Genomic DNA, 9,279 nt, shown 5'->3' on the forward strand with positions numbered 1-9,279 from the left:
CGTGAGCATTGCATATATCCCTAGAGTTTGTCATCTATCTTCCTTATTTTATATATGAGATGGCAAAGCTGTGTTTTAATCCTCAGTACATATCTTGTCCTTGATAATAGCACTTACAATAGGCCACATTTTATTGAGCATTAATTGTGTTTCGGCTGCTTTATATTCAATTTTCTTCTTTTTTCTCAGATAAGGAAACTGAAAGAAACAAGGAAAATTAGTAACTTCCCCACGTTTACACATCCGTTTAATATCTGAGCTAGAATATTTGCCCCTGGGCCATGTGACACACACCAGCTCATCCCATCGCAACACACGGGCTCCTCATGGTGGTGTCTTTATACAGGAAGCAGAAGGATGATCTGCTATTTCTGCACATTGACATAGATGTGCTATCTGAAGGGGAATTTGGAGGTCAGCAAAACTCCGAGATAGGCAATTTTTTACTTTATTGTCCTGATCTCTACCTTCTTTGGCCACTTCAAACCACACTTTCTGCATTTTTCTCCTTCTCTAGAGATCCTGCACCCACAGGGAGGCTCTGCTGATCCAGGCTCTGTGACTTCATGGCGCCATCATGGTAGGATCTCTTGGCAACATTTAGTCCTTCCCTTTTGTCTCTCCAAAAGCCTTGCTCCCTCCTTAAACTTCACCTTTTCTGTAATAGGAGACTGTAGGGATTGCATTTCAATTTCTAAAGTGACAGTTGACAAATTCATCCTCATGCAAGGGCTCATACCTGTTATACCTTAAGGGCTGTATCCTTTCCATGGGTGTATTTGTTCTAATAAGTTACAGAGAGATTTAAAATGGGGCACTCCTTTAATGATGGGATCTGTGCGACCACAGCAAGCACTTAAGGGAGAGATTTGGGGGCAGGGGACACAGTTGTCAGACATCGCAAACCTCACAGCATTTGCAAGGAAAGCTGTTTTGTTGTTGTCTGTTTTTCTAAATTGATCTTGAGGTCTCTTCATGAGAGTGGCTAAAACTCTAGCCCTGCCCTGACTGAGAATCCAAGGGATGTGATTATGGATGTTTATGGATGTGTTTCACAGGATAATTCTTTATTCTGGTGGACGGCCTTGTGCCTAAGTGTCTGGCCTGTAACTAAGTGTACCTCTCACAGGAAATGTGCTTATACCGGCAGTTGCCTTTGTGGTTCTTGTCTGATCCGTGTCCAGTTTATTCCAACCAAAACAGCCACTGTCTAGGAGAGCCCTGACCAGGAAAGAAGTTAGGTTCTGGTGTGTCAGTCAGGTGAGACACAGAGGAGACTGCTCAACAGTCACATGTTATTACAGAAGCGGTTTATTACTTCCAGATTCCAAAGGGAAGAGGGCAGCACCCTTCGCAGAGCCAATGGGAAGTGGGGAGCTGTTCAGGATGTGCACGCTTAACCAGCGGGTGGGGAGGGAGGGAGAGAGTAGGGAGAAACTGTGAGTCCAGGCCTGAGGGTCCAGGGTGTGACCTATGTGGATTTTCTATGGGGATTTCTAATTGTGAGTTAGAGCAAGCTTGTAGGAGTTCTGCAGAGGCATGCTATGACTGAGAGATGGTCACTGTGGCATATCTGGGCAGTCCATGCAGCGGGTGGAGGTCAGCGGGACAAGTCCAGGAATCTGTATCTAGCTGCCCCATCAGGAGGTGGTCACCAGGAGGCAGTTGTATAAGGCAGATATCTGTATCAACCACATTGAAAACCTGGGAGGAGGCAGAGAATGGGAAACTATGTCAAGAGTGAAAAATCTCTGCTTCTTATATGAAAAATTAAACCATGTTCAAAATGGATGTCACAGGATGAGGAGCCTCTTGGTGAATGTGAGCCGCCTTCCGACAGCAATATCACTCACTGCATTTGCAGTGAAGGCAAAAGTCATCCACCCCATTAATCTGGCTCAAGGTTCCTCCAACCTGTCTCTGCACAAAAACTTAAAGCAGGTTGTCCAGCTGCACCAGCCCAGTGGAGGCCTCCACTGGGGAGCCTGGGCCAGGCTGAGAAGGATGACTGCAGCTCCTCATCCAGCATCCACTCGGCCACCAGCAACAACAGGTTTCTCAGCCGCACCTTTCTCTGAGTGAACGTTTTTCCTCAGGTGCTGGCCTGCAACAGAACAGCCATGTACCTATGCATCTACAACCTTCCCTGAAACGATCTGCTGCATTTGGACATGGCACTGAAGCAGGAAAAGCACGTGATGTATTTAGATTTTTAAAATGTGCCTTCTTGACATTCTTCCTGAAAAGAAGTCTGATGATAAATTATGCCAAAAGATTCTTTCAAAACAAGAAAATGATTTGGAGGAATTAGAAAAGGGACTTCAGCTCAAATTGTCAAACACAGAAATGCTTGGTGCTGGTGACTGAATACATCACTCTGGCAGATGTGGAAAAGGAGGAGGGAGAATACTCTGAGCAGCTAATAGATAATATGATAGCTTTCTGGAAACAGATGGAAAACATCCAGCACTTTCTTGTGGACCAATTTAAATATTCCAGTTCCAAAGCTCAACAGCTCAGGATGACACTGCAGAAAAGAATGATTGCAGCTGAAGGGCTAATGCATGAATCTCTGGATCTGCAGAGCTCTGAACACCTTGGAGAGAACAATAGGGTGGGCACACATGTCGAAAGCGAGTGAGCTCCGCGGCTACAGATCCAGGAGGAGAAGTGCCGACTGGCTGCCATTTTCTGCGGCCTGGAGGAAGGGGAAGCTGACTGTCCAGGGGAAGCTGTCCAGGTGGCAGCAGGCAGAGCACTTCTATGGGGAGTTTGTCCAGTGAGGCAAAGACCTGCTCAAGGTGTCTCTGGTTCGCCAGGCAGAGAGGGCAGCAAAGCTCACACTGGTCCAAGAAGAGGAGCGGAGAAGCTTCCCGGGCAAAGCTGGCTGAACATGGACACGGAGGAGTTTCTTAAGGCTTTTCACAAGGTGCTGGAGAGGTAGAGGCTGATGCGGTGTGACCTAGAGGAAGAGGAGAACGTCAGAACCACCGAGGCCATGGCTGTGCAATTCCAGGCACAGAATAAATCAGTATCTCCCAAACGACACATGCCAGCATTAAGTAGGAAGCGATGTGTTCTATGGCCTATCAGAGCATGTGACGAAGAATGCAGATTTGACTCCAGGGAGCAGACGGGACCCAGCACATTTTTATTAGAAAGAGCCTCGGCTAATGGACCATGTACTTTTACAAAGTTATCCTTTCTTTAATTTGCAAATAGCGTATTTTTTGTGGTTTGACAATCATGAACAATAAAGAAAAAGGTTTGTCTCAGTGTCCCAACCATTGCTGTAGAATGATGGAACCCAATGTAAGAGAATCAATAAAAAAATCTGTCTCCTGGCAGAAAACTGGGATTTTCAGAGGTTGGAAAAGAATGTACATCACTCCCATATTATTAAACTGTTTTTTATTGTGAAATATAACACATAAATAAATGGATAAAGCATAAATATAAAAAAAGAATGCCAAGGCAACATAAAATTATAAGAATTCACTACAAAAGCTATTATTTTTGTTTTTAATGTTGTTAAGGCAATTGATGGCAAATCAATCTTATACACAATATTGTTTCCAAAGCAAACAATGATCCAAATCAAAGTATCTTAAGGTAACCAACAGAAAGTTAAATTTTCTGTTTAAGTATGTATTTGAAATGGTAGTATAGTGAAATATATCATCAGTAGGAACATTTACTAGTAGCTGTATCTGACATGAGCCAAAAGTTGAACAACAAAAGAACACCATTTCCATTAGCATCAGTGAAGGAAGATAGGAAGTGATGAGAATGAAATAGGACCTTATTTTAATTTTTAGGATGTAGCTTTATGGAATGATAAGGATGAAAATTTTTTCTGTTTTTTTATAATTAATATTTTTAATTGTATAAAGTAGTTATGTATATTACTTTAAGAACTTATATTTAATGTGTCATGCATAATCAATAATCCAGAGACAAAAATACTGTCATTATAAACTAGGTGACTCAAACTAGGCAGCAAATGTTAATATCCACCTAGAAGAAAATAAACATAAATTTAGGAGTATTATTCAAGAATGTGATTCTCAGTCGCAGGAGTTCTATCCAAGAAAAATTAAATCAAGACTCTCTGGTCACAGGCCTCAATGCTGATGTTTTTTTTTAAGACTTCCAAGTTGATTATAATGTGAGTTCAGTATTGTCAAACTGGTGTAGCATATTTAGATGATAGGATATGTGAGACCAATTCAGAACTAGAACTTATTGTTCAGTAAATATTTTTAGGTCCCTTCCTATTCCTTGACATTTAGTAGGATTATATGTTGAACTTAGTCAAGGCTATCTGACTTGCTTCAGTCAACAAAATAGGAATAGAGACATTTAAAATCATAATTCACCTTATTCCTTTCCCCTGCTTAAGTGAACCCTGAAGCATTGTGTTAAAAGAGAGTTGCCATAAGAATGCCTAGAATTCCAAATTAGCTCACAAATGTTAAATGTCTATCTACTTTTGGATGCATGAAGAATAAACCTCCATAATGTTCATCCACTGAGATTTTGGTACTCTTTGCTAAGGCCACATAACTTAGTCTATTCAGACTGACACAAATGGCTCAGGTGTCCATGTGACTCTTTTCCTCCAAATTTTTTTTCTTTTCTACAATTATAATAGGAGTCAGAGCCATTCTTATCTCCAAGAGCAATCCGTCAGGTTTTATACTGTAAGTTACCTGAGAGAAAGGAGCTTTTCTAACTTTTACTTTTTGTTTTTTGGTTTTTTTGTTTTTTTTGAGACAGAGTCTCACTGTGTTGCTTGGGCTAGAGTGCCGTGGCGTCAGCCTAGCTCACAGCAACCTCAAACTCCTGGGCTCAAGCGATCCTCCTGCCTCAGCCTCCCGAGTAGCTGGGACTACAGGCATGCGCCACCATGCCCGGCTAATTTTTTTTTCTATATATTTTTAGTTGTCCAATTAATTTCTTTCTATTTTTAGTAGAGACGGGGTCTCGCTCTTGCTCAGGCTGGTTTCGAACTCCTGAGCTCAAACAATCCGCCCGCCTCGGCCTTCCAGAGAGCTAGGATTACAGGCGTGAGCCACCGCGCCCGGCCTTACTTTTTGTTTTGTTTCTTTGTTTCACTCATATATTACAAATATTTGGGCAGAATTGGATCTCACTAAATATTTTTTGAATGAATAAGTGTGCTTTGTCTTTCTTTTTCTTCATATTTCATTATTTTTCATTAGCCTTTGAGATTGATACATGTCTGTGACCCAAGCTATTCTACCTTTTCTCCCCTCCCTTTAGAGCCAAATGCTGATACCATTCCTTCACCTATCATTATTTTTTTTAACCCATTAAAAACTGGCTTCCACTCTTACCACTCTATAAACTTTTTAAAAATATATCAGTAATGACTTTCTTACCTCTAAATACAATAGGCATTTTGTCCAGCCATGTCTTGATATTTATAGTAGCAATCGCCACTAAAATGATCACTCTCTCTGGAGACATTCTCTACATTTGACTTATCAAATGTATTCTCCTAAGTATCATCCTCACCCTATGGAGACAACTCCTCTGCTTCATTTATAGGTTTCTTCTCCTCCACCCATTCATTAAATGTTGAATTTCTCAAGATTCAGCCCTTGTTTTTATTCTCTTCACAGGCAATATATTCTCTAAAGGCAATTTTCCTATAGGAAATTGCTCCAAAATTCATTTTTCCAACCCAGATCTCTCCATGGAGCTCAATATTAATGTATTCATTCATTTACTTAATGTTTATTGAACTTTGACTATTGTGACAGACACTGGAGGTCCAGGGAAATAAGACTGCTGTAGCGTCTTATTTTTATGGTGTTTAGAGAGTCATAGAAGAAACTGAAGCTTATTTGAACTGTGAATATTACGTTTATAATATTAATATAATTACTTGCGTTATCCTTCCTTCTTTGGATATAAGTGCCTCAAAATCAGAGTTTGTATCTGATTTTTTTCATTATATTTTCACTTCTCATCAAAATGCCTGATAGAAACTCAATGAATATTTGTTGAATGAATGAATGAATGCACAAATAGCTGATATCCCTATTTTATGTGAGAGCTTAATTTTGTTTCATTGTTTATGTACCTCATAATCTTTTGTATCCTTTTATACCTGCTATTCAAGAATACGGATACATAAACTAAAAAATATAAAAAATTTTAAATCCTGCCTTAGTTCTAAGTAATCAATTACAAGTATAAACCAAATAATCTTTAGCTATAAAAAAAGTCATAAAGGCCAGCATTAATATTCAAGGTGAAAATTGTAGAAGGTCATTTGACATTTTTACCTGAGAATTCCAAAGGGCTTTAAGAATATTTTTAGTTGTCTTTATTTCTCTAAGTGAAAACACTTATTTGGAAATGACTAATAGTCAATGCTGAGATTTATGTGCTTCAACCACAGCACAGCATGACTTTCATGTGTATAACATATTCATTAAATGTCAGTTCTGCTTAGATACCAAAAGCAAGATTCTGAATGTAGAATTACTGGTTTTCAGCAGAGCTGGTATTTTCAGGTTAAAATGGTTTTGCCAATAATTAAAAGAACATATGTTCTACTGTGTTCCATTTCTGTGAGCACAAAGACAGTGCTACCACAGACGCTGTGTAGGTTGTGCACTTCACAGATACATTTGCCCACCAGGACAAGTATGGGTTGAAATTAGTTCATGGAATGTGTGGGAAGCTTTCTGGTTTCTAAAATCCACTAAATTTTAAGAGCTACTCCCAAAGGGTTTTATCTTAGTCCCTAACCCTATAATTGACTTAAAAATCCCTGAAAGTGCTTAACCAATTATTGTGTATCCAGTGTATCTACAGATCCCCAGGGCACAGAAAAGTCAATAATAAGAGCTTCTATGTATCAGAATGCATCTATTCCAGTTCGTTCTAGTTTAAATTAATATCCATGAGCAGATTTTAAGGGTTCATGGAACTTCAGGAGAAGGCTGAGGACTCCCTTGTGCCTGAAATGTGAACTGACATTATAACCACATTTGCTTCTCTATCCTGGGGATTCTTGACACACAATCTGGGAAGTTTTTACATTCCCTGTGGGTTCCATACATGGGAATTTTTTAAAAGTGTTTTAATAGTCGGAAAATATTTGCTGTTTTGTAGGTGCTATAACAATGGTGTTTATATTATATTTCAAATGTGCTATTTAAATCTAGACTTACGTGTATACCACATTTGGCAATCTGGCTCATGTTGACACTTAGAGTCTCCAGGCAGAGGTGTATATGCCATTTAGGCAAGGTGGAAATCAGTAAAGAAAACATCATTTTAACAAAGCCAGGGAAGAATTATTGTGTTCTGAGACTTATTTAGCCTCGTATCAAAAATGGGAGATTATCAGAAAATCAACATTATTTATTCTTTGTGAACTGCTATTTACCTTTCGAAGAGCAGGAAATCAATTGCATTAGAGAAAAATCCATTCTGTACAGAAAAATAAGGATAATAATTTAGAAAGCTGATTTTGAAGAATTTCAACAATTCAGCTTAATGATTCTTAAAATGGTAACATATGCCAATGGCAATTATCATAATTTTTCCTTCTTCTCATTTGAAAAGAGAGTAGCACTTTTCATAAAATTAGACCTTCATATACAGTTGTAAACACACAAGCTCGTATTTAAATATATTATATGATATACTACTTCATCCATAAGCCTCTCACTAAAAAGTTTCTTTTTATCTTGTTTAAGATTTTTTAAAACTTTGTAATATTCACAGAGTTGTACAATCATTATGACAATTAATTTTAGAATATTTTCGTCACTCTCAAAAGATAGTCCATACCCAGTACCAATCATTTCCCATTTCACCACAAATCCTGAAGTCCTGAGCAATTACTAATCTATTTTCTGTCTCTATACTTTTGTCTACTCTGGACATTCTATCTGAATAGAATCATGTAATATGTGGTCTTTTGTGATTGGCTTCTATCACTTAACATAATTTTTTCAAGATTTATACATGTTGTAGTGTGCTTCAGTACTTTATTTATATCAATTGCCAAATAATATTCCATTGTATGGATATAACATTTTGATCAGCATTTGTTTGTGCTTACTATTATGAATAATACTGCTATGAACATTAGTGTACTAGTTTTTGCGAGGGTTTTTTTTTTTTTAGATCCATCTTAGGTGTATGCATACCTAGGAGCAAAATTGCAAGACAATATGATAACTCCAGGTTTTACCTATTTAGGAACTACCAGTCCAAAGCACCTGCACTATTTTACATTCCCCCTAGTAGCATATGAAGTTTCCAATTACTCTATGTCCTCATGAACACCAGTTATTATGTCTTTTTTATTATAACCATACTAGTAGTTATGCAGCAGTACCTAATGGTTTTTATAGCTTTATCAATGGCTAGTGATGTTGATGATCTTTTCATGTGCTTATTGGCCGTTTCTTGCAATACTGTATTGTAGTTTTCAGAGTATACATTTTATGATTATTTTGTTAAATGTATTGTTAATTATTTTATTTTATGCTATTATACTTTCTTAATTTTATTTCCAGATTGCTTATTGGTGGTATATATAAATATAAATGATTTTTGTATATTGATCTTGCATTATGCAACTTTTCTGAACTCATTTATTAGTTCTAATAGTATTTTTAGTGGCTTCCTTAAGATTTTCTACGTATATAATCATATCATCTGCAAATAAAGATAGTTTTAATTATTTCTTCTCAACGTGAATTTATTTTATTTTACTTTCTTGCTTAATTGCCTTGGCTACAACCATTATTATTATATTGAATAAAAGTGGCAAGAGCTGATATCCTTGTGTTTTTCCTGATTATAGGGGAAAAGCATTCACTCTTACACCATTAAATATGGTTTCAACTTTTAGGTTTGTTTTTAAATCCATAGACGTCTATAAGCTTAGGTAAGTTCCCTTCTATTCCTAGTTGGTTGGATGTTTTTATTATGAAGGTATGTTCACATTGATTTATCATGAAGGTATGTTTTATCATGAAGGTTGAAGTGTTTTGGCAAACAATTTTTTGGCATGTATTAAAATGATTATGCATTTTTAAATTCTTTATTCTATTGATAGGATATTTTATGTTGATTGATTTCTGGATATTAATCCAATCTTGAATTTTAGAATAAATCCCATTTCTTCATGATATATAATCCTTTTTATGTTATTGAGTTCAATTTGCTAGTATTTTACTAAGAATTTTGAGTCTATATTCATAAAATATATTGATCTGTAAT

The 9,279-nt window shown here is 37.3% G+C and overlaps 1 pseudogene; it reads left to right on the forward strand.

Annotated features, from left to right (window-relative positions):
* The first annotated feature begins 1,790 nt into the window (after positions 1–1,790).
* On the forward strand, positions 1,791–3,211 carry LOC105810140 (annotated as a pseudogene).
* The last annotated feature ends 6,068 nt before the right edge of the window (positions 3,212–9,279 follow it).

Source organism: Propithecus coquereli, unplaced genomic scaffold (genome assembly GCF_000956105.1).
Source record: "Propithecus coquereli isolate 6110/MARCELLA unplaced genomic scaffold, Pcoq_1.0 Scaffold1028, whole genome shotgun sequence".
Classification (NCBI taxonomy): Eukaryota; Metazoa; Chordata; class Mammalia; order Primates; family Indriidae; genus Propithecus; species Propithecus coquereli.